Source organism: Phyllobates terribilis, unplaced genomic scaffold (assembly GCF_046119375.1).
Source record: "Phyllobates terribilis strain yellow unplaced genomic scaffold, ASM4611937v1 Scaffold_538__1_contigs__length_1162401, whole genome shotgun sequence".
Classification (NCBI taxonomy): domain Eukaryota; kingdom Metazoa; phylum Chordata; class Amphibia; order Anura; family Dendrobatidae; genus Phyllobates; species Phyllobates terribilis.
In genome coordinates, this window is record NW_027363298.1 from 369,528 (window position 1) to 394,298 (window position 24,771).

Here is a 24,771-nt window from a genome sequence, read left to right on the forward strand (position 1 = left end):
ATTATGACACGCGCAGCCAGCGTTCCATTGCCACATTCCATCTACTGCAGGCAGGATACCTGGCTGGCTGAATGTCGCTGAGAAGCTCACAGAGACCGCCATAAGCAACAGTTTAACAGAATGCCACAGACTAATCAACCAAACTTTTTGGGTTGGGTTCTCTTTTATAGTCTGCAGGCATTAAATGAAAGAAGTCAGTGTTCCAGCAGAAGGAGACAACGTTTCAGAAAAGGCATTGTAGCAAACCAAAAAAGAAATTTTAAGCGCAGCAGAGTAACCAGCGCACATACCTGTTAGCTCAGGTGAGTTTAAAAGGCTGCTGTTGATAACAAGGGCATTTGCTAAATAGATGGTGTGTGTGCAACAATATACTGAAAGGTCAATTATATTGTGCAGCTTATCTCACCACCTGTAGTTATTTAGGTGAAAGCTCCAAAATGCTTGCCTAATATGTCTGTTTATCCAAAAGGAAGTAAAAAGGGAGAGCTAGAAAGATAGCATTGCATCACATTACATGGCAATGCAATGCACAGTTGCTGAAGTTGAACCAAAATGAGCTTGTAATCTGGCTTCTGCAACTTTGAACATGAAAAATCCAATGAGGAGAAGAAAAGCAAAGCCAAAGAGTCCATCCCAAAATCCGACAAACAAGCAAAATGAACAAAAAACATTGAATTCAATTCTTTCTGATTTTAGAAACTGCATTAAAGAAGGGGTGCACCGGTCCTGGAGATACTGCAATACCAGGTCAATGCGTGGAGTGGACAGAGCAAGCTCTTTTTCCATCTCCCTGTTCTAAAAATCCATTTAATATATGGTCCCCAGATAGGGGACGTATCAGATATTAAACTGATAAGAACAGATACTACACTTGATCTTAGCCAAAAGGCCGAGAAGCGATAACCAGAATTGGTTTCAAACTACGGAGCCACCCAAGGATCCTGAAAAGTCCATTTGTGGAGATGAGCTCCTGGACTCCCGTTAAGAAGACATGTTGTCAACCTCTAGATCCCTTACATGCCTGCACTTTTCGGCTTGCTGCTGCTGCAATCCACGCGTTTTAGATCTGCATAACTCCACCTCTTTAAACACAGCACCTTCACCCCCTGCTGTTCCCACCCGCCTCAACACCGTTGGAAGGGAGGAGAACCAATTAAGGCGGGGGGTGGGGTGGAACGAGCAGCTGTCTACCCTTAGCAGGAGGGCTCCTGATTACATACCTCTCCTGCTGCTGCTGCTGCTGCTGGCTGTCCAGCAGCAGACTGAAGGTGGCTGCTGCTGTGCACAGGTATATAAAGGCTCAGAGCCTATTATGACACGCGCAGCCAGCGTTCCATTGCCACATTCCATCTACTGCAGGCAGGATACCTGGCTGGCTGAATGTCGCTGAGAAGCTCACAGAGACCGCCATAAGCAACAGTTTAACAGAATGCCACAGACTAATCAACCAAACTTTTTGGGTTGGGTTCTCTTTTATAGTCTGCAGGCATTAAATGAAAGAAGTCAGTGTTCCAGCAGAAGGAGACAACGTTTCAGAAAAGGCATTGTAGCAAACCAAAAAAGAAATTTTAAGCGCAGCAGAGTAACCAGCGCACATACCTGTTAGCTCAGGTGAGTTTAAAAGGCTGCTGTTGATAACAAGGGCATTTGCTAAATAGATGGTGTGTGTGCAACAATATACTGAAAGGTCAATTATATTGTGCAGCTTATCTCACCACCTGTAGTTATTTAGGTGAAAGCTCCAAAATGCTTGCCTAATATGTCTGTTTATCCAAAAGGAAGTAAAAAGGGAGAGCTAGAAAGATAGCATTGCATCACATTACATGGCAATGCAATGCACAGTTGCTGAAGTTGAACCAAAATGAGCTTGTAATCTGGCTTCTGCAACTTTGAACATGAAAAATCCAATGAGGAGAAGAAAAGCAAAGCCAAAGAGTCCATCCCAAAATCCGACAAACAAGCAAAATGAACAAAAAACATTGAATTCAATTCTTTCTGATTTTAGAAACTGCATTAAAGAAGGGGTGCACCGGTCCTGGAGATACTGCAATACCAGGTCAATGCGTGGAGTGGACAGAGCAAGCTCTTTTTCCATCTCCCTGTTCTAAAAATCCATTTAATATATGGTCCCCAGATAGGGGACGTATCAGATATTAAACTGATAAGAACAGATACTACACTTGATCTTAGCCAAAAGGCCGAGAAGCGATAACCAGAATTGGTTTCAAACTACGGAGCCACCCAAGGATCCTGAAAAGTCCATTTGTGGAGATGAGCTCCTGGACTCCCGTTAAGAAGACATGTTGTCAACCTCTAGATCCCTTACATGCCTGCACTTTTCGGCTTGCTGCTGCTGCAATCCACGCGTTTTAGATCTGCATAACTCCACCTCTTTAAACACAGCACCTTCACCCCCTGCTGTTCCCACCCGCCTCAACACCGTTGGAAGGGAGGAGAACCAATTAAGGCGGGGGGTGGGGTGGAACGAGCAGCTGTCTACCCTTAGCAGGAGGGCTCCTGATTACATACCTCTCCTGCTGCTGCTGCTGCTGGCTGTCCAGCAGCAGACTGAAGGTGGCTGCTGCTGTGCACAGGTATATAAAGGCTCAGAGCCTATTATGACACGCGCAGCCAGCGTTCCATTGCCACATTCCATCTACTGCAGGCAGGATACCTGGCTGGCTGAATGTCGCTGAGAAGCTCACAGAGACCGCCATAAGCAACAGTTTAACAGAATGCCACAGACTAATCAACCAAACTTTTTGGGTTGGGTTCTCTTTTATAGTCTGCAGGCATTAAATGAAAGAAGTCAGTGTTCCAGCAGAAGGAGACAACGTTTCAGAAAAGGCATTGTAGCAAACCAAAAAAGAAATTTTAAGCGCAGCAGAGTAACCAGCGCACATACCTGTTAGCTCAGGTGAGTTTAAAAGGCTGCTGTTGATAACAAGGGCATTTGCTAAATAGATGGTGTGTGTGCAACAATATACTGAAAGGTCAATTATATTGTGCAGCTTATCTCACCACCTGTAGTTATTTAGGTGAAAGCTCCAAAATGCTTGCCTAATATGTCTGTTTATCCAAAAGGAAGTAAAAAGGGAGAGCTAGAAAGATAGCATTGCATCACATTACATGGCAATGCAATGCACAGTTGCTGAAGTTGAACCAAAATGAGCTTGTAATCTGGCTTCTGCAACTTTGAACATGAAAAATCCAATGAGGAGAAGAAAAGCAAAGCCAAAGAGTCCATCCCAAAATCCGACAAACAAGCAAAATGAACAAAAAACATTGAATTCAATTCTTTCTGATTTTAGAAACTGCATTAAAGAAGGGGTGCACCGGTCCTGGAGATACTGCAATACCAGGTCAATGCGTGGAGTGGACAGAGCAAGCTCTTTTTCCATCTCCCTGTTCTAAAAATCCATTTAATATATGGTCCCCAGATAGGGGACGTATCAGATATTAAACTGATAAGAACAGATACTACACTTGATCTTAGCCAAAAGGCCGAGAAGCGATAACCAGAATTGGTTTCAAACTACGGAGCCACCCAAGGATCCTGAAAAGTCCATTTGTGGAGATGAGCTCCTGGACTCCCGTTAAGAAGACATGTTGTCAACCTCTAGATCCCTTACATGCCTGCACTTTTCGGCTTGCTGCTGCTGCAATCCACGCGTTTTAGATCTGCATAACTCCACCTCTTTAAACACAGCACCTTCACCCCCTGCTGTTCCCACCCGCCTCAACACCGTTGGAAGGGAGGAGAACCAATTAAGGCGGGGGGTGGGGTGGAACGAGCAGCTGTCTACCCTTAGCAGGAGGGCTCCTGATTACATACCTCTCCTGCTGCTGCTGCTGCTGGCTGTCCAGCAGCAGACTGAAGGTGGCTGCTGCTGTGCACAGGTATATAAAGGCTCAGAGCCTATTATGACACGCGCAGCCAGCGTTCCATTGCCACATTCCATCTACTGCAGGCAGGATACCTGGCTGGCTGAATGTCGCTGAGAAGCTCACAGAGACCGCCATAAGCAACAGTTTAACAGAATGCCACAGACTAATCAACCAAACTTTTTGGGTTGGGTTCTCTTTTATAGTCTGCAGGCATTAAATGAAAGAAGTCAGTGTTCCAGCAGAAGGAGACAACGTTTCAGAAAAGGCATTGTAGCAAACCAAAAAAGAAATTTTAAGCGCAGCAGAGTAACCAGCGCACATACCTGTTAGCTCAGGTGAGTTTAAAAGGCTGCTGTTGATAACAAGGGCATTTGCTAAATAGATGGTGTGTGTGCAACAATATACTGAAAGGTCAATTATATTGTGCAGCTTATCTCACCACCTGTAGTTATTTAGGTGAAAGCTCCAAAATGCTTGCCTAATATGTCTGTTTATCCAAAAGGAAGTAAAAAGGGAGAGCTAGAAAGATAGCATTGCATCACATTACATGGCAATGCAATGCACAGTTGCTGAAGTTGAACCAAAATGAGCTTGTAATCTGGCTTCTGCAACTTTGAACATGAAAAATCCAATGAGGAGAAGAAAAGCAAAGCCAAAGAGTCCATCCCAAAATCCGACAAACAAGCAAAATGAACAAAAAACATTGAATTCAATTCTTTCTGATTTTAGAAACTGCATTAAAGAAGGGGTGCACCGGTCCTGGAGATACTGCAATACCAGGTCAATGCGTGGAGTGGACAGAGCAAGCTCTTTTTCCATCTCCCTGTTCTAAAAATCCATTTAATATATGGTCCCCAGATAGGGGACGTATCAGATATTAAACTGATAAGAACAGATTTTTTTTTTTCTTTTTTTTTTTTTTTTCTCCTCAGACGAGGAAATTCCACAGTCTATGAAAACCAGACAAAGGAAAATTCCATCAAAACAGCTGCGTCAAATCCAATACGCAATTTGCTGTCCCCATCATCATCGGAAATATTTTTTTCATATTTCAAAACAACAATAACAAAAATCAAGAGGTACTAACAATATATCTCCACTTTTTAACTTTCCATATTCCCTCTGCATCCACTTCCCCTCTCCTCTTTTTGTCCCATAGGAAACACACATACATCTTCCCCAAAATCACCTTCACACTATCCTTTACAGCAATTTCCTTCCTTTTAAACACATACACATTCCTCACATCCCATAACACTTCCTTTATACATGCAAGCATCAACCACAAGACTCTTTCCTTCGTCCCATCACATATTCCCAAACCAAACATAAACAACTCAAAAGACAACAAATTCACACCACACAATTCTTTACACAAAGGCCCCATTCTCCCAATCACATCTCTAGCATACTGGCAATTCCAAAAAACATGCAACACACTTTCCCTTCCACCACAGCCATTTCTTGGACACATTTCACTCCTCACCAAACCTCTATTCCTCTGAAACTCTCTCACAGGTAATACTCCATGTAAAGACTGCCACACAACTTCACTCTGTTTGTTGGTCATACCACTCATCCGCACTTTCTTCCAAACCTTCTGCACATCACCACCCCTAACCATATTTATTCCACATTCTACCTCTCTACATTCAATCATCCTATACACAGCCTTCTTATTCTCCAGCAATCTCACATCTGCATCACACAGTTCATACCTCACCAAAAACTTATAAACCCACACATACCATACAGGCACCTCAAAAGCAATCGGACATCGCAAATCCCTTTCTTGCCACTTTAAACGAAACAAATACGCTCCAAATAAATACCTACACATAGATGAAAACTTTCCATCCGCCCTAATCACTTTCAAAACAAACACAACGATATTCACACCAAAAAACACGTCCAAATTCGGAAAACCCAAACCACCTTTTTCCACTCTTTTAACCAAAATTTCTCTCCTAGCTCTCTCCATTTTCGAGTTCCACAAAAAAACAAATAAAATTCTATTAAAGCTTCTCATACACATATATCCTGGTGGAAATACTACCGCAATATATAAAAATATTGGCAACACCACACTCTTAACAATTAAAATCTTCCCAAAAAAGGATAAACTCCTCAATTTCCAAAAATTCAACTTCTGCTCAACTTTTCCTTTCGCATCATCCCAACTTTCTTTCCCATCCAAACTCTCTGAAAACTTCACACCCAAAACTTTAATAGGTCCATTCACTACATTCACACCTACATCCCTACTTAAACTTCCGCCTCCAAAACCCTTACACTCACTCTTTTCCCAATTCACTTTAAACGCAGATGCACCACAAAAAATAGACACTAACAACTTCACCCGCCTCACCGAACATTCAGAATCACATAATACACACACGTCATCCATATAACCACTCACTTTCCATTCTTTTCCTCCACCTCCCGGCACTTGCACACCACGAATTACCTTATCTTTCCTCAGCATACACAACAATGGCTCAATTGCACAAATAAATGCTACAGGGGACAAAGGACACCCCTGTCGCACACCCGAAAACACATTCACTTTCCTACCCACATACCCATTCATTAAAACACAGCTATAAACACCCGCATACAAACTTCTCACTCGCCCAACAAAATCAGCCGGAAAACCCATTTTTAACAACACTCTGAACAAAAAACCATGCGACAACCTATCATAAGCCTTTTCAAAATCCAAACTTAACAAAAATACACTCTTCTTACGACCCATGCAATCCCATAGACAATCTCTTAACATACACACACACTCGTGAATCCGCCTCCCAGGTACCGCACAACACTGCTCATCCCCAATCACACTCTCTATCACATCACGCATCCTATTAGCCATAAGTTTTGCATAGATTTTATAATCACAATTAAGTAACGTTATTGGCCTCCAATTCCTCAGACTTTTCAAATCCCCTTTCTTAGGAATTAACACAACCATACCTGCACGCATACTCTCAGTCACCTCCATGTTTCCCCACATATACTTACATACATCCACAAAGTCCTTACCAATCACACCCCACATCACACGATAAAATTCTACTGGGAGGCCATCCTCCCCCGGCGTCTTATTCAAAGCCATACTACACATAACCTTCCATACCTCATCACCAGTCACCTCACCCATCACTCTCTCTCTTTCTGCTTCACTCAACTTACTCTCTAAAACACTCAAAACATCATTCTCCAAACATTCATCCCTCTGTTTCACTGCATACAGATCCTCATAAAACTTAGCCACCTCTTCACACATATCCTCTCCACTCACCTCACTTCCATCTGCTCCATACACCACGCTCATACTCTGTTTCTTTCCAAAAACTTTTTTAAAGAAAAACCGAGAACATTTCTCATCCTGCTCCATCTTATCAATCTTTGCCCTAAACACTATGCTTCTCCCTCTCTCCAACAAAAACTCACTAATCTCCTTTTTTACCTCTAAAATATCCTCCTCCACCTCAACTCCTCCTTCCCTTAACTTATACAAAACGCTCAACCACGCGTTCAGTTTAACAAAACTCTCTCTTTTAATTGCTGCATACTTGTATCCTAAATTTTTAAAGAACATTTTTGTTTGTTTCTTCACCCAGTCCCACCACTCACAAACATTCCCAAACTCATTTTTATGCTTACACCATTCTTCATACCGCCTTTCATACTCCTTTCTCACATCTTCATTCTCTAACAGTTTAACATTTAACTTCCACAATCCTCTCCCAAACACTCCATCAACTTTTATATCCAACTCACACAACATACACACATGATCTGAAAAAAGAACGTTTTCCTGCCTATAATTAACAGAAACCATATTTTTAGAAATAAAACAATAATCCAATCTGGATTGTACCCTACCACTCTCAGAAAAGAAAGTGTTCAACAAAGGATTCATGTTACACACGCGCTGCATATCACAAAACCCAAAATCATTCACTAACTCCAATAATGCTTTCCCAGACACATCCACATTCACTCTCCCCACATCACAGTTCATATCACCCACAATTACCACAGGTATTCTTCCTGGAACAAAAAGCTTAATTTTTTCAAATAAATTTTTGCGCTCATTTTTTTCAACTGGCGCATAAACATTAATAACACAAAACTTTACATTCTTGTATACAAAATTAGCAAGGATACATCTCCCCACCTCAATAACCAAATAATCACTCAAAACAACCTCCCTTCCTTTAACCAAAATACCCACACCATCATTCTTATTACATGCACTCCCCGACCACACAGACGCTCCATAAGACCATTCATCCCCTTTCACACCATCCACTACCCCACATTCTTGTAAACAAAAAATAGATGCATTTTGCATAGCTAAAAACTCAAAAATAGCAGCTCTTCTTACTTTACTTTTAAACACTCTTACGTTTTGGGACACTATGGTAAATCCCATAATACTTCTACTCCTTCACCAATTACACAAAGAAATAGCCTTTGGCCTAAACCAAAGCTCACAAGAGGACAAAAAGAAAAAACATTTACAATATTATATGGTGACACTATCCAGCACCACCACTATCCTCCTCCGCCATCAGAACAGAACAGCTGGTTTCCGACCCGCTGGCTTCACCAGCCACACTCCTCATTCTGGCAGTTCTGATCTTCCTCTGAGGCTCACTAAAAACTGCATCATCACTGCCCCCACCATCCTCCCTACGACTCTTCTTTGCACCCCTATCATCCTCCGAAGAAAAATCTTCAATGTTTTCAGGACCCGAAGGGTGTTCAGGACTGTCGGGTTCCGAGATTTGCACTTCACATCCTGTTGCGTCCATTGCCTCTCCAAAAGTCATCATCTCAGGCAGCTCTGCTTCCACCACTTTCCTAGATATTCTCGCAGACACTGCCTTTTTCTCCACCTTTGCCACTTCCCTCCAGAACTCCTTTTCTTCCCTCCGCTTCTTCCTCATTTCTTCAGCAGAAGAAGAACATGGTCTCAGGGACACCTCCTCTGGCGCCGTAGAGGGAGAGGCTCTACCAGTTTCCCGCCTCCTTCCCTCTCTCTCCTCCCTCTCCAATCTTTCCAGCACTTTCAGTGCGCTTGCCATCTGCCTCCTCTCCAGCTCCTCCTCCTTCTGTTCTTTATCAGAACGTCTAGGTGCACTCATAGGACAGTCCTTATACATGTGATCACTACTCCCACAGACATCACAGGACTTGGCCTCTGGACACTGGTTGGCCATATGCCCCTCCTTTCTGCAATTTCGGCAACACTGCCCTTTAAGGCATGTTACCATGGTATGTCCGAAAGAAAAGCATCTACGGCAAAACATGGGCTGGCCTGGGTAAAAGAGGAAACCTCTATGGCCTGCAACGGAAAAATTTGATGGAGGGTGTCTAAAGCCCCCCACACTGTCAGGATCCCTTTTCAATTTCACACGGAATTTATACTGACAGTTAAAGATTCCTAGACAATTGACTTGCTTCACTCCCTTCCGCACATATTCACAGTAGCGAGAGAGGAAGCACTCCAGCAGCTCAGGGTCTGTAAAAGGGTTATAGACAGTCACAGTCACCTCCTTTTCTTGCAGACCAAACAAAGGTTCCCATCTAACTCCTTCCAAGCAGGGGTCACTAGAGTGACCACGGAGCCATTCAAAGACATTAAGGCAAACATCCTGGTCCATAAAGGTAACGTCATAATTACCTTGACGTGAAAATTCGTTGACACTGAAGATCTCAGAACGTCTTGCTCCAGCTTTGCCTTCAACGATGTCTTGGACAATGAAAACCACGTTGTTCTTGTTCTGGTCAGATGGATCCACGGACAAACGGATGGTGTTCTTCACAAAAGACATCTTGGATTCTGTCGGTATGGAATACCACAGGAAAAAGCAGAAAATCCTTCACAAAAGGGTCCGGATTCCTCCAGGAGACTCGCACCAATCAAGGTACAGTCATACGATCGCAGCCAAAAGGCCGAGAAGCGATAACCAGAATTGGTTTCAAACTACGGAGCCACCCAAGGATCCTGAAAAGTCCATTTGTGGAGATGAGCTCCTGGACTCCCGTTAAGAAGACATGTTGTCAACCTCTAGATCCCTTACATGCCTGCACTTTTTGGCTTGCTGCTGCTGCAATCCACGCGTTTTAGATCTGCATAACTCCACCTCTTTAAACACAGCACCTTCACACCCTGCTGTTCCCACCCGCCTCAACACCGTTGGAAGGGAGGAGAACCAATTAAGGCGGGGGGTGGGGTGGAACGAGCAGCTGTCTACCCTTAGCAGGAGGGCTCCTGATTACATACCTCTCCTGCTGCTGCTGCTGCTGGCTGTCCAGCAGCAGACTGAAGGTGGCTGCTGCTGTGCACAGGTATATAAAGGCTCAGAGCCTATTATGACACGCGCAGCCAGCGTTCCATTGCCACATTCCATCTACTGCAGGCAGGATACCTGGCTGGCTGAATGTCGCTGAGAAGCTCACAGAGACCGCCATAAGCAACAGTTTAACAGAATGCCACAGACTAATCAACCAAACTTTTTGGGTTGGGTTCTCTTTTATAGTCTGCAGGCATTAAATGAAAGAAGTCAGTGTTCCAGCAGAAGGAGACAACGTTTCAGAAAAGGCATTGTAGCAAACCAAAAAAGAAATTTTAAGCGCAGCAGAGTAACCAGCGCACATACCTGTTAGCTCAGGTGAGTTTAAAAGGCTGCTGTTGATAACAAGGGCATTTGCTAAATAGATGGTGTGTGTGCAACAATATACTGAAAGGTCAATTATATTGTGCAGCTTATCTCACCACCTGTAGTTATTTAGGTGAAAGCTCCAAAATGCTTGCCTAATATGTCTGTTTATCCAAAAGGAAGTAAAAAGGGAGAGCTAGAAAGATAGCATTGCATCACATTACATGGCAATGCAATGCACAGTTGCTGAAGTTGAACCAAAATGAGCTTGTAATCTGGCTTCTGCAACTTTGAACATGAAAAATCCAATGAGGAGAAGAAAAGCAAAGCCAAAGAGTCCATCCCAAAATCCGACAAACAAGCAAAATGAACAAAAAACATTGAATTCAATTCTTTCTGATTTTAGAAACTGCATTAAAGAAGGGGTGCACCGGTCCTGGAGATACTGCAATACCAGGTCAATGCGTGGAGTGGACAGAGCAAGCTCTTTTTCCATCTCCCTGTTCTAAAAATCCATTTAATATATGGTCCCCAGATAGGGGACGTATCAGATATTAAACTGATAAGAACAGATACTACACTTGATCTTAGCCAAAAGGCCGAGAAGCGATAACCAGAATTGGTTTCAAACTACGGAGCCACCCAAGGATCCTGAAAAGTCCATTTGTGGAGATGAGCTCCTGGACTCCCGTTAAGAAGACATGTTGTCAACCTCTAGATCCCTTACATGCCTGCACTTTTCGGCTTGCTGCTGCTGCAATCCACGCGTTTTAGATCTGCATAACTCCACCTCTTTAAACACAGCACCTTCACCCCCTGCTGTTCCCACCCGCCTCAACACCGTTGGAAGGGAGGAGAACCAATTAAGGCGGGGGGTGGGGTGGAACGAGCAGCTGTCTACCCTTAGCAGGAGGGCTCCTGATTACATACCTCTCCTGCTGCTGCTGCTGCTGGCTGTCCAGCAGCAGACTGAAGGTGGCTGCTGCTGTGCACAGGTATATAAAGGCTCAGAGTCTATTATGACACGCGCAGCCAGCGTTCCATTGCCACATTCCATCTACTGCAGGCAGGATACCTGGCTGGCTGAATGTCGCTGAGAAGCTCACAGAGACCGCCATAAGCAACAGTTTAACAGAATGCCACAGACTAATCAACCAAACTTTTTGGGTTGGGTTCTCTTTTATAGTCTGCAGGCATTAAATGAAAGAAGTCAGTGTTCCAGCAGAAGGAGACAACGTTTCAGAAAAGGCATTGTAGCAAAACAAAAAAGAAATTTTAAGCGCAGCAGAGTAACCAGCGCACATACCTGTTAGCTCAGGTGAGTTTAAAAGGCTGCTGTTGATAACAAGGGCATTTGCTAAATAGATGGTGTGTGTGCAACAATATACTGAAAGGTCAATTATATTGTGCAGCTTATCTCACCACTTGTAGTTATTTAGGTGAAAGCTCCAAAATGCTTGCCTAATATGTCTGTTTATCCAAAAGGAAGTAAAAAGGGAGAGCTAGAAAGATAGCATTGCATCACATTACATGGCAATGCAATGCACAGTTGCTGAAGTTGAACCAAAATGAGCTTGTAATCTGGCTTCTGCAACTTTGAACATGAAAAATCCAATGAGGAGAAGAAAAGCAAAGCCAAAGAGTCCATCCCAAAATCCGACAAACAAGCAAAATGAACAAAAAACATTGAATTCAATTCTTTCTGATTTTAGAAACTGCATTAAAGAAGGGGTGCACCGGTCCTGGAGATACTGCAATACCAGGTCAATGCGTGGAGTGGACAGAGCAAGCTCTTTTTCCATCTCCCTGTTCTAAAAATCCATTTAATATATGGTCCCCAGATACGGAACGTATCAGATATTAAACTGATAAGAACAGATACTACACTTGATCTTAGCCAAAAGGCCGAGAAGCGATAACCAGAATTGGTTTCAAACTACGGAGCCACCCAAGGATCCTGAAAAGTCCATTTGTGGAGATGAGCTCCTGGACTCCCGTTAAGAAGACATGTTGTCAACCTCTAGATCCCTTACATGCCTGCACTTTTCGGCTTGCTGCTGCTGCAATCCACGCGTTTTAGATCTGCATAACTCCACCTCTTTAAACACAGCACCTTCACCCCCTGCTGTTCCCACCCGCCTCAACACCGTTGGAAGGGAGGAGAACCAATTAAGGCGGGGGGTGGGGTGGAACGAGCAGCTGTCTACCCTTAGCAGGAGGGCTCCTGATTACATACCTCTCCTGCTGCTGCTGCTGCTGCTGGCTGTCCAGCAGCAGACTGAAGGTGGCTGCTGCTGTGCACAGGTATATAAAGGCTCAGAGCCTATTATGACACGCGCAGCCAGCGTTCCATTGCCACATTCCATCTACTGCAGGCAGGATACCTGGCTGGCTGAATGTCGCTGAGAAGCTCACAGAGACCGCCATAAGCAACAGTTTAACAGAATGCCACAGACTAATCAACCAAACTTTTTGGGTTGGGTTCTCTTTTATAGTCTGCAGGCATTAAATGAAAGAAGTCAGTGTTCCAGCAGAAGGAGACAACGTTTCAGAAAAGGCATTGTAGCAAACCAAAAAATAAATTTTAAGCGCAGCAGAGTAACCAGCGCACATACCTGTTAGCTCAGGTGAGTTTAAAAGGCTGCTGTTGATAACAAGGGCATTTGCTAAATAGATGGTGTGTGTGCAACAATATACTGAAAGGTCAATTATATTGTGCAGCTTATCTCACCACCTATAGTTATTTAGGTGAAAGCTCCAAAATGCTTGCCTAATATGTCTGTTTATCCAAAAGGAAGTAAAAAGGGAGAGCTAGAAAGATAGCATTGCATCACATTACATGGCAATGCAATGCACAGTTGCTGAAGTTGAACCAAAATGAGCTTGTAATCTGGCTTCTGCAACTTTGAACATGAAAAATCCAATGAGGAGAAGAAAAGCAAAGCCAAAGAGTCCATCCCAAAATCCGACAAACAAGCAAAATGAACAAAAAACATTGAATTCAATTCTTTCTGATTTTAGAAACTGCATTAAAGAAGGGGTGCACCGGTCCTGGAGATACTGCAATACCAGGTCAATGCGTGGAGTGGACAGAGCAAGCTCTTTTTCCATCTCCCTGTTCTAAAAATCCATTTAATATATGGTCCCCAGATAGGGGACGTATCAGATATTAAACTGATAAGAACAGATACTACACTTGATCTTAGCCAAAAGGCCGAGAAGCGATAACCAGAATTGGTTTCAAACTACGGAGCCACCCAAGGATCCTGAAAAGTCCATTTGTGGAGATGAGCTCCTGGACTCCCGTTAAGAAGACATGTTGTCAACCTCTAGATCCCTTACATGCCTGCACTTTTCGGCTTGCTGCTGCTGCAATCCACGCGTTTTAGATCTGCATAACTCCACCTCTTTAAACACAGCACCTTCACCCCCTGCTGTTCCCACCCGCCTCAACACCGTTGGAAGGGAGGAGAACCAATTAAGGCGGGGGGTGGGGTGGAACGAGCAGCTGTCTACCCTTAGCAGGAGGGCTCCTGATTACATACCTCTCCTGCTGCTGCTGCTGCTGGCTGTCCAGCAGCAGACTGAAGGTGGCTGCTGCTGTGCACAGGTATATAAAGGCTCAGAGCCTATTATGACACGCGCAGCCAGCGTTCCATTGCCACATTCCATCTACTGCAGGCAGGATACCTGGCTGGCTGAATGTCGCTGAGAAGCTCACAGAGACCGCCATAAGCAACAGTTTAACAGAATGCCACAGACTAATCAACCAAACTTTTTGGGTTGGGTTCTCTTTTATAGTCTGCAGGCATTAAATGAAAGAAGTCAGTGTTCCAGCAGAAGGAGACAACGTTTCAGAAAAGGCATTGTAGCAAACCAAAAAAGAAATTTTAAGCGCAGCAGAGTAACCAGCGCACATACCTGTTAGCTCAGGTGAGTTTAAAAGGCTGCTGTTGATAACAAGGGCATTTTCTAAATAGATGGTGTGTGTGCAACAATATACTGAAATGTCAATTATATTGTGCAGCTTATCTCACCACCTGTAGTTATTTAGGTGAAAGCTCCAAAATGCTTGCCTAATATGTCTGTTTATCCAAAAGGAAGTAAAAAGGGAGAGCTAGAAAGATAGCATTGCATCACATTACATGGCAATGCAATGCACAGTTGCTGAAGTTGAACCAAAATGAGCTTGTAATCTGGCTTCTGCAACTTTGAACATGAAAAATCCAATGAGGAGAAGAAAAGCAAAGCCAAAGAATCCATCCCAAAATCCGACAAACAAGCAAAATGAACAAAAAACATTGAATTCAATTCTTTCTGATTTTAGAAACTGCATTAAAGAAGGGGTGCACCGGTCCTGGAGATACTGCAATACCAGGTCAATGCGTGGAGTGGACAGAGCAAGCTCTTTTTCCATCTCCCTGTTCTAAAAATCCATTTAATATATGGTCCCCAGATAGGGGACGTATCAGATATTAAACTGATAAGAACAGATACTACACTTGATCTTAGCCAAAAGGCCGAGAAGCGATAACCAGAATTGGTTTCAAACTACGGAGCCACCCAAGGATCCTGAAAAGTCCATTTGTGGAGATGAGCTCCTGGACTCCCGTTAAGAAGACATGTTGTCAACCTCTAGATCCCTTACATGCCTGCACTTTTCGGCTTGCTGCTGCTGCAATCCACGCGTTTTAGATCTGCATAACTCCACCTCTTTAAACACAGCACCTTCACCCCCTGCTGTTCCCACCCGCCTCAACACCGTTGGAAGGGAGGAGAACCAATTAAGGCGGGGGGTGGGGTGGAACGAGCAGCTGTCTACCCTTAGCAGGAGGGCTCCTGATTACATACCTCTCCTGCTGCTGCTGCTGCTGGCTGTCCAGCAGCAGACTGAAGGTGGCTGCTGCTGTGCACAGGTATATAAAGGCTCAGAGCCTATTATGACACACGCAGCCAGCGTTCCATTGCCACATTCCATCTACTGCAGGCAGGATACCTGGCTGGCTGAATGTCGCTGAGAAGCTCACAGAGACCGCCATAAGCAACAGTTTAACAGAATGCCACAGACTAATCAACCAAACTTTTTTGGGTTGGGTTCTCTTTTATAGTCTGCAGGCATTAAATGAAAGAAGTCAGTGTTCCAGCAGAGGGAGACAACGTTTCAGAAAAGGCATTGTAGCAAACCAAAAAAGAAATTTTAAGCGCAGCAGAGTAACCAGCGCACATACCTGTTAGCTCAGGTGAGTTTAAAAGGCTGCTGTTGATAACAAGGGCATTTGCTAAATAGATGGTGTGTGTGCAACAATATACTGAAAGGTCAATTATATTGTGCAGCTTATCTCACCACCTGTAGTTATTTAGGTGAAAGCTCCAAAATGCTTGCCTAATATGTCTGTTTATCCAAAAGGAAGTAAAAAGGGAGAGCTAGAAAGATAGCATTGCATCACATTACATGGCAATGCAATGCACAGTTGCTGAAGTTGAACCAAAATGAGCTTGTAATCTGGCTTCTGCAACTTTGAACATGAAAAATCCAATGAGGAGAAGAAAAGCAAAGCCAAAGAGTCCATCCCAAAATCCGACAAACAAGCAAAATGAACAAAAAACATTGAATTCAATTCTTTCTGATTTTAGAAACTGCATTAAAGAAGGGGTGCACCGGTCCTGGAGATACTGCAATACCAGGTCAATGCGTGGAGTGGACAGAGCAAGCTCTTTTTCCATCTCCCTGTTCTAAAAATCCATTTAATATATGGTCCCCAGATAGGGGACGTATCAGATATTAAACTGATAAGAACAGATACTACACTTGATCTTAGCCAAAAGGCCGAGAAGCGATAACCAGAATTGGTTTCAAACTACGGAGCCACCCAAGGATCCTGAAAAGTCCATTTGTGGAGATGAGCTCCTGGACTCCCGTAAAGAAGACATGTTGTCAACCTCTAGATCCCTTACATGCCTGCACTTTTCGGCTTGCTGCTGCTGCAATCCACGCGTTTTAGATCTGCATAACTCCACCTCTTTAAACACAGCACCTTCACCCCCTGCTGTTCCCACCCGCCTCAACACCGTTGGAAGGGAGGAGAACCAATTAAGGCGGGGGGTGGGGTGGAACGAGCAGCTGTCTACCCTTAGCAGGAGGGCTCCTGATTACATACCTCTCCTGCTGCTGCTGCTGCTGGCTGTCCAGCAGCAGACTGAAGGTGGCTGCTGCTGTGCACAGGTATATAAAGGCTCAGAGCCTATTATGACACGCGCAGCCAGCGTTCCATTGCCACATTCCATCTACTGCAGGCAGGATACCTGGCTGGCTGAATGTCGCTGAGAAGCTCACAGAGACCGCCATAAGCAACAGTTTAACAGAATGCCACAGACTAATCAACCAAACTTTTTGGGTTGGGTTCTCTTTTATAGTCTGCAGGCATTAAATGAAAGAAGTCAGTGTTCCAGCAGAGGGAGACAACGTTTCAGAAAAGGCATTGTAGCAAACCAAAAAAGAAATTTTAAGCGCAGCAGAGTAACCAGCGCACATACCTGTTAGCTCAGGTGAGTTTAAAAGGCTGCTGTTGATAACAAGGGCATTTGCTAAATAGATGGTGTGTGTGCAACAATATACTGAAAGGTCAATTATATTGTGCAGCTTATCTCACCACCTGTAGTTATTTTTTAGGTGAAAGCTCCAAAATGCTTGCCTAATATGTCTGTTTATCCAAAAGGAAGTAAAAAGGGAGAGCTAGAAAGATAGCATTGCATCACATTACATGGCAATGCAATGCACAGTTGCTGAAGTTGAACCAAAATGAGCTTGTAATCTGGCTTCTGCAACTTTGAACATGAAAAATCCAATGAGGAGAAGAAAAGCAAAGCCAAAGAGTCCATCCCAAAATCCGACAAACAAGCAAAATGAACAAAAAACATTGAATTCAATTCTTTCTGATTTTAGAAACTGCATTAAAGAAGGGGTGCACCGGTCCTGGAGATACTGCAATACCAGGTCAATGCGTGGAGTGGACAGAGCAAGCTCTTTTTCCATCTCCCTGTTCTAAAAATCCATTTAATATATGGTCCCCAGATAGGGGACGTATCAGATATTAAACTGATAAGAACAGATACTACACTTGATCTTAGCCAAAAGGCCGAGAAGCGATAACCAGAATTGGTTTCAAACTACGGAGCCACCCAAGGATCCTGAAAAGTCCATTTGTGGAGATGAGCTCCTGGACTCCCGTTAAGAAGACATGTTGTCAACCTCTAGATCCCTTACATGCCTGCACTTTTCGGCTTGCTGCTGCTGCAATCCACGCGTTTTAGATCTGCATAACTCCACCTCTTTAAACACAGCACCTTCACCCCCTGCTGTTCCCACCCGCCTCAACACCGTTGGAAGGGAGGAGAACCAATTAAGGCGGGGGGTGGGGTGGAACGAGCAGCTGTCTACCCTTAGCAGGAGGGCTCCTGATTACATACCTCTCCTGCTGCTGCTGCTGCTGGCTGTCCAGCAGCAGACTGAAGGTGGCTGCTGCTGTGCACAGGTATATAAAGGCTCAGAGCCTATTATGACACGCGCAGCCAGCGTTCCATTGCCACATTCCATCTACTGCAGGCAGGATACCTGGCTGGCTGAATGTCGCTGAGAAGCTCACAGAGACCGCCATAAGCAACAGTTTAACAGAATGCCACAGACTAATCAACCAAACTTTTTGGGTTGGGTTCTCTTTTATAGTCTGCAGGCATTAAATGAAAGAAGTCAGTGTTCCAGCAGAAGGAGACAACGTTTCAGAAAAGGCATTGTAGCAAACCAAAAAAGAAATTTTAAGCGCAGCAGAGTAACCAGCGCACATACCTGTTAGCTCAGGTGAGTTTAAAAGGCTGCTGTTGATAACAAGGGCATTTGCTAAATAGATGGTGTGTGTGCAACAATATACTGAAAGGTCAATTATATTGTGCAGCTTATCTCACCACCTGTAGTTATTTAGGTGAAAGCTCCAAAATGCTTGCCTAATATGTCTGTTTATCCAAAAGGAAGTAAAAAGGGAGAGCTAGAAAGATAGCATTGCATCACATTACATGGCAATGCAATGCACAGTTGCTGAAGTTGAACCAAAATGAGCTTGTAATCTGGCTTCTGCAACTTTGAACATGAAAAATCCAATGAGGAGAAGAAAAGCAAAGCCAAAGAGTCCATCCCAAAATCCGACAAACAAGCAAAAGGAACAAAAAACATTGAATTCAATTCTTTCTGATTTTAGAAACTGCATTAAAGAAGGGGTGCACCGGTCCTGGAGATACTGCAATACCAGGTCAATGCGTGGAGTGGACAGAGCAAGCTCTTTTTCCATCTCCCTGTTCTAAAAATCCATTTAATATATGGTCCCCAGATAGGGGACGTATCAGATATTAAACTGATAAGAACAGATACTACACTTGATCTTAGCCAAAAGGCCGAGAAGCGATAACCAGAATTGGTTTCAAACTACGGAGCCACCCAAGGATCCTGAAAAGTCCATTTGTGGAGATAAGCTCCTGGACTCCCGTTAAGAAGACATGTTGTCAACCTCTAGATCCCTTACATGCCTGCACTTTTCGGCTTGCTGCTGCTGCAATCCACGCGTTTTAGATCTGCATAACTCCACCTCTTTAAACACAGCACCTTCACCCCCTGCTGTTCCCACCCGCCTCAACACCGTTGGAAGGGAGGAGAACCAATTAAGGCGGGGGGTGGGGTGGAACGAGCAGCTGTCTACCCTTAGCAGGAGGGCTCCTGATTACATACCTCTCCTGCTGCTGCTGCTGCTGGCTGTCCAGCAGCAGACTGAAGGTGGCTGCTGCTGTGCACAGGTATATAAAGGCTCAGAGCCTATTAAGACACGCGCAGCCAGCGTTCCATTGCCACATTCCATCTACTGCAGGCAGGATACCTGGCTGGCTGAATGTCGCTGAGAAGCTCACAGAGACCGCCATAAGCAACAGTTTAACAGAATGCCACAGACTAATCAACCAAACTTTTTGGGTTGGGTTCTCTTTTATAGTCTGCAGGCATTAAATGAAAGAAGTCAGTGTTCCAGCAGAAGGAGACAACGTTTCAGAAAAGGCATTGTAGCAAACCAAAAAAGAAATTTTAAGCGCAGCAGAGTAACCAGCGCACATACCTGTTAGCTCAGGTGAGTTTAAAAGGCTGCTGTTGATAACAAGGGCATTTGCTAAATAGATGGTGTGTGTGCAACAATATACTGAAAGGTCAATTATATTGTGCAGCTTATCTCACCACCTGTAGTTATTTAGGTGAAAGCTCCAAAATGCTTGCCTAATATGTCTGTTTATCCAAAAGGAAGTAAAAAGGGAGAGCTAGAAAGATAGCATTGCATCACATTACATGGCAATGCAATGCACAGTTGCTGAAGTTGAACCAAAATGAGCTTGTAATCTGGCTTCTGCAACTTTGAACATGAAAAATCCAATGAGGAGAAGAAAAGCAAAGCCAAAGAGTCCATCCCAAAATCCGACAAACAAGCAAAATGAACAAAAAACATTGAATTCAATTCTTTCTGATTTTAGAAACTGCATTAAAGAAGGGGTGCACCGGTCCTGGAGATACTGCAATACCAGGTCAATGCGTGGAATGGACAGAGCAAGCTCTTTTTCCATCTCCCTGTTCTAAAAATCCATTTAATATATGGTCCCCAGATAGGGGACGTATCAGATATTAAACTGATAAGAACAGATACTACACTTGATCTTAGCCAAAAGGCCGAGAAGCGATAACCAGAATTGGTTTCAAACTACGGAGCCACCCAAGGATCCTGAAAAGTCCATTTGTGGAGATGAGCTCCTGGACTCCCGTTAAGAAGACATGTTGTCAACCTCTAGATCCCTTACATGCCTGCACTTTTCGGCTTGCTGCTGCTGCAATCCACGCGTTTTAGATCTGCATAACTCCACCTCTTTAAACACAGCACCTTCACCCCCTGCTGTTCCCACCCGCCTCAACACCGTTGGAAGGGAGGAGAACCAATTAAGGCGGGGGGTGGGGTGGAACGAGCAGCTGTCTACCCTTAGCAGGAGGGCTCCTGATTACATACCTCTCCTGCTGCTGCTGCTGGCTGTCCAGCAGCAGACTGAAGGTGGCTGCTGCTGTGCACAGGTATATAAAGGCTCAGAGCCTATTATGACACGCGCAGCCAGCGTTCCATTGCCACATTCCATCTACTGCAGGCAGGATACCTGGCTGGCTGAATGTCGCTGAGAAGCTCACAGAGACCGCCATAAGCAACAGTTTAACAGAATGCCACAGACTAATCAACCAAACTTTTTGGGTTGGGTTCTCTTTTATAGTCTGCAGGCATTAAATGAAAGAAGTCAGTGTTCCAGCAGAAGGAGACAACGTTTCAGAAAAGGCATTGTAGCAAACCAAAAAAGAAATTTTAAGCGCAGCAGAGTAACCAGCGCACATACCTGTTAGCTCAGGTGAGTTTAAAAGGCTGCTGTTGATAACAAGGGCATTTGCTAAATAGATGGTGTGTGTGCAACAATATACTGAAAGGTCAATTATATTGTGCAGCTTATCTCACCACCTGTAGTTATTTAGGTGAAAGCTCCAAAATGCTTGCCTAATATGTCTGTTTATCCAAAAGGAAGTAAAAAGGGAGAGCTAGAAAGATAGCATTGCATCACATTACATGGCAATGCAATGCACAGTTGCTGAAGTTGAACCAAAATGAGCTTGTAATCTGGCTTCTGCAACTTTGAACATGAAAAATCCAATGAGGAGAAGAAAAGCAAAGCCAAAGAGTCCATCCCAAAATCCGACAAACAAGCAAAATGAACAAAAAACATTGAATTCAATTCTTTCTGATTTTAGAAACTGCATTAAAGAAGGGGTGCACCGGTCCTGGAGATACTGCAATACCAGGTCAATGCGTGGAGTGGACAGAGCAAGCTCTTTTTCCATCTCCCTGTTCTAAAAATCCATTTAATATATGGTCCCCAGATAGGGGACGTATCAGATATTAAACTGATAAGAACAGATACTACACTTGATCTTAGCCAAAAGGCCGAGAAGCGATAACCAGAATTGGTTTCAAACTACGGAGCCACCCAAGGATCCTGAAAAGTCCATTTGTGGAGATAAGCTCCTGGACTCCCGTTAAGAAGACATGTTGTCAACCTCTAGATCCCTTACATGCCTGCACTTTTCGGCTTGCTGCTGCTGCAATCCACGCGTTTTAGATCTGCATAACTCCACCTCTTTAAACACAGCACCTTCACCCCCTGCTGTTCCCACCCGCCTCAACACCGTTGGAAGGGAGGAGAACCAATTAAGGCGGGGGGTGGGGTGGAACGAGCAGCTGTCTACCCTTAGCAGGAGGGCTCCTGATTACATACCTCTCCTGCTGCTGCTGCTGCTGGCTGTCCAGCAGCAGACTGAAGGTGGCTGCTGCTGTGCACAGGTATATAAAGGCTCAGAGCCTATTATGACACGCGTAGCCAGCGTTCCATTGCCACATTCCATCTACTGCAGGCAGGATACCTGGCTGGCTGAATGTCGCTGAGAAGCTCACAGAGACCGCCATAAGCAACAGTTTAACAGAATGCCACAGACTAATCAACCAAACTTTTTGGGTTGGGTTCTCTTTTATAGTCTGCAGGCATTAAATGAAAGAAGTCAGTGTTCCAGCAGAAGGAGACAACGTTTCAGAAAAGGCATTGTAGCAAACCAAAAAAGAAATTTTAAGCGCAGCAGAGTAACCAGCGCACATACCTGTTAGCTCAGGTGAGTTTAAAAGGCTGCTGTTGATAACAAGGGCATTTGCTAAATAGATGGTGTGTGTGCAACAATATACTGAAAGGTCAATTATATTGTGCAGCTTATCTCACCACCTGTAGTTATTTAGGTGAAAGCTCCAAAATGCTTGCCTAATATGTCTGTTTATCCAAAAGGAAGTAAAAAGGGAGAGCTAGAAAGATAGCATTGCATCACATTACATGGCAATGCAATGCACAGTTGCTGAAGTTGAACCAAAATGAGCTTGTAATCTGGCTTCTGCAACTTTGAACATGAAAAATCCAATGAGGAGAAGAAAAGCAAAGCCAAAGAGTCCATCCCAAAATCCGACAAACAAGCAAAATGAACAAAAAACATTGAATTCAATTCTTTCTGATTTTAGAAACTGCATTAAAGAAGGGGTGCACCGGTCCTGGAGATACTGCAATACCAGGTCAATGCGTGGAGTGGACAGAGCAAGCTCTTTTTCCATCTCCCTGTTCTAAAAATCCATTTAATATATGGTCCCCAGATAGGGGACGTATCAGATATTAAACTGATAAGAACAGATACTACACTTGATCTTAGCCAAAAGGCCGAGAAGCGATAACCAGAATTGGTTTCAAACTACGGAGCCACCCAAGGATCCTGAAAAGTCCATTTGTGGAGATGAGCTCCTGGACTCCCGTTAAGAAGACATGTTGTCAACCTCTAGATCCCTTACATGCCTGCACTTTTCGGCTTGCTGCTGCTGCAATCCACGCGTTTTAGATCTGCATAACTCCACCTCTTTAAACACAGCACCTTCACCCCCTGCTGTTCCCACCCGCCTCAACACCGTTGGAAGGGAGGAGAACCAATTAAGGCGGGGGGTGGGGTGGAACGAGCAGCTGTCTACCCTTAGCAGGAGGGCTCCTGATTACATACCTCTCCTGCTGCTGCTGCTGGCTGTCCAGCAGCAGACTGAAGGTGGCTGCTGCTGTGCACAGGTATATAAAGGCTCAGAGCCTATTATGACACGCGCAGCCAGCGTTCCATTGCCACATTCCATCTACTGCAGGCAGGATACCTGGCTGGCTGAATGTCGCTGAGAAGCTCACAGAGACCGCCATAAGCAACAGTTTAACAGAATGCCACAGACTAATCAACCAAACTTTTTGGGTTGGGTTCTCTTTTATAGTCTGCAGGCATTAAATGAAAGAAGTCAGTGTTCCAGCAGAAGGAGACAACGTTTCAGAAAAGGCATTGTAGCAAACCAAAAAAGAAATTTTAAGCGCAGCAGAGTAACCAGCGCACATACCTGTTAGCTCAGGTGAGTTTAAAAGGCTGCTGTTGATAACAAGGGCATTTGCTAAATAGATGGTGTGTGTGCAACAATATACTGAAAGGTCAATTATATTGTGCAGCTTATCTCACCACCTGTAGTTATTTAGGTGAAAGCTCCAAAATGCTTGCCTAATATGTCTGTTTATCCAAAAGGAAGTAAAAAGGGAGAGCTAGAAAGATAGCATTGCATCACATTACATGGCAATGCAATGCACAGTTGCTGAAGTTGAACCAAAATGAGCTTGTAATCTGGCTTCTGCAACTTTGAACATGAAAAATCCAATGAGGAGAAGAAAAGCAAAGCCAAAGAGTCCATCCCAAAATCCGACAAACAAGCAAAATGAACAAAAAACTTTGAATTCAATTCTTTCTGATTTTAGAAACTGCATTAAAGAAGGGGTGCACCGGTCCTGGAGATACTGCAATACCAGGTCAATGCGTGGAGTGGACAGAGCAAGCTCTTTTTCCATCTCCCTGTTCTAAAAATCCATTTAATATATGGTCCCCAGATAGGGGACGTATCAGATATTAAACTGATAAGAACAGATACTACACTTGATCTTAGCCAAAAGGCCGAGAAGCGATAACCAGAATTGGTTTCAAACTACGGAGCCACCCAAGGATCCTGAAAAGTCCATTTGTGGAGATGAGCTCCTGGACTCCCGTTAAGAAGACATGTTGTCAACCTCTAGATCCCTTACATGCCTGCACTTTTCGGCTTGCTGCTGCTGCAATCCACGCGTTTTAGATCTGCATAACTCCACCTCTTTAAACACAGCACCTTCACCCCCTGCTGTTCCCACCCGCCTCAACACCGTTGGAAGGGAGGAGAACCAATTAAGGCGGGGGGAGGGGTGGAACGAGCAGCTGTCTACCCTTAGCAGGAGGGCTCCTGATTACATACCTCTCCTGCTGCTGATGCTGCTGGCTGTCCAGCAGCAGACTGAAGGTGGCTGCTGCTGTGCACAGGTATATAAGGCTCAGAGCCTATTATGACACGCGCAGCCAGCGTTCCATTGCCACATTCCATCTACTGCAGGCAGGATACCTGGCTGGCTGAATGTCGCTGAGAAGCTCACAGAGACCGCCATAAGCAACAGTTTAACAGAATGCCACAGA

At 44.2% G+C, this 24,771-nt stretch overlaps 15 non-coding genes across 15 annotated transcripts; all 15 read right to left on the reverse strand.

The window, feature by feature from the left end:
* Positions 1–710: 710 nt before the first annotated feature.
* On the reverse strand, positions 711–901 carry LOC141232039 (U2 spliceosomal RNA). Its single transcript, XR_012298306.1, has one exon. It is a non-coding gene; the product is annotated as a U2 spliceosomal RNA (small nuclear RNA).
* Positions 902–2,019: 1,118 nt separating this feature from the next.
* On the reverse strand, positions 2,020–2,210 carry LOC141232040 (U2 spliceosomal RNA). The gene has a single exon (XR_012298307.1). It is a non-coding gene; the product is annotated as a U2 spliceosomal RNA (small nuclear RNA).
* Positions 2,211–3,325: 1,115 nt separating this feature from the next.
* Positions 3,326–3,516, reverse strand: LOC141232041 (U2 spliceosomal RNA). The gene has a single exon (XR_012298308.1). It is a non-coding gene; the product is annotated as a U2 spliceosomal RNA (small nuclear RNA).
* Positions 3,517–4,631: 1,115 nt separating this feature from the next.
* LOC141231842 (U2 spliceosomal RNA) lies at positions 4,632–4,830 on the reverse strand. Its single transcript, XR_012298144.1, has one exon. It is a non-coding gene; the product is annotated as a U2 spliceosomal RNA (small nuclear RNA).
* Positions 4,831–10,985: 6,155 nt separating this feature from the next.
* Positions 10,986–11,176, reverse strand: LOC141232042 (U2 spliceosomal RNA). The gene has a single exon (XR_012298309.1). It is a non-coding gene; the product is annotated as a U2 spliceosomal RNA (small nuclear RNA).
* Positions 11,177–12,291: 1,115 nt separating this feature from the next.
* LOC141231795 (U2 spliceosomal RNA) lies at positions 12,292–12,482 on the reverse strand. Its single transcript, XR_012298105.1, has one exon. It is a non-coding gene; the product is annotated as a U2 spliceosomal RNA (small nuclear RNA).
* A 1,118-nt stretch (positions 12,483–13,600) lies between these two features.
* LOC141232043 (U2 spliceosomal RNA) lies at positions 13,601–13,791 on the reverse strand. The gene has a single exon (XR_012298310.1). It is a non-coding gene; the product is annotated as a U2 spliceosomal RNA (small nuclear RNA).
* Positions 13,792–14,906: 1,115 nt separating this feature from the next.
* On the reverse strand, positions 14,907–15,097 carry LOC141232044 (U2 spliceosomal RNA). The gene has a single exon (XR_012298311.1). It is a non-coding gene; the product is annotated as a U2 spliceosomal RNA (small nuclear RNA).
* A 1,116-nt stretch (positions 15,098–16,213) lies between these two features.
* LOC141232047 (U2 spliceosomal RNA) lies at positions 16,214–16,404 on the reverse strand. The gene has a single exon (XR_012298313.1). It is a non-coding gene; the product is annotated as a U2 spliceosomal RNA (small nuclear RNA).
* A 1,118-nt stretch (positions 16,405–17,522) lies between these two features.
* Positions 17,523–17,713, reverse strand: LOC141232048 (U2 spliceosomal RNA). Its single transcript, XR_012298314.1, has one exon. It is a non-coding gene; the product is annotated as a U2 spliceosomal RNA (small nuclear RNA).
* A 1,115-nt stretch (positions 17,714–18,828) lies between these two features.
* On the reverse strand, positions 18,829–19,019 carry LOC141232049 (U2 spliceosomal RNA). The gene has a single exon (XR_012298315.1). It is a non-coding gene; the product is annotated as a U2 spliceosomal RNA (small nuclear RNA).
* Positions 19,020–20,134: 1,115 nt separating this feature from the next.
* On the reverse strand, positions 20,135–20,325 carry LOC141231716 (U2 spliceosomal RNA). The gene has a single exon (XR_012298027.1). It is a non-coding gene; the product is annotated as a U2 spliceosomal RNA (small nuclear RNA).
* Positions 20,326–21,437: 1,112 nt separating this feature from the next.
* Positions 21,438–21,628, reverse strand: LOC141232050 (U2 spliceosomal RNA). Its single transcript, XR_012298316.1, has one exon. It is a non-coding gene; the product is annotated as a U2 spliceosomal RNA (small nuclear RNA).
* Positions 21,629–22,743: 1,115 nt separating this feature from the next.
* LOC141232051 (U2 spliceosomal RNA) lies at positions 22,744–22,934 on the reverse strand. Its single transcript, XR_012298317.1, has one exon. It is a non-coding gene; the product is annotated as a U2 spliceosomal RNA (small nuclear RNA).
* Positions 22,935–24,046: 1,112 nt separating this feature from the next.
* Positions 24,047–24,237, reverse strand: LOC141232052 (U2 spliceosomal RNA). The gene has a single exon (XR_012298318.1). It is a non-coding gene; the product is annotated as a U2 spliceosomal RNA (small nuclear RNA).
* Positions 24,238–24,771: the final 534 nt, after the last annotated feature.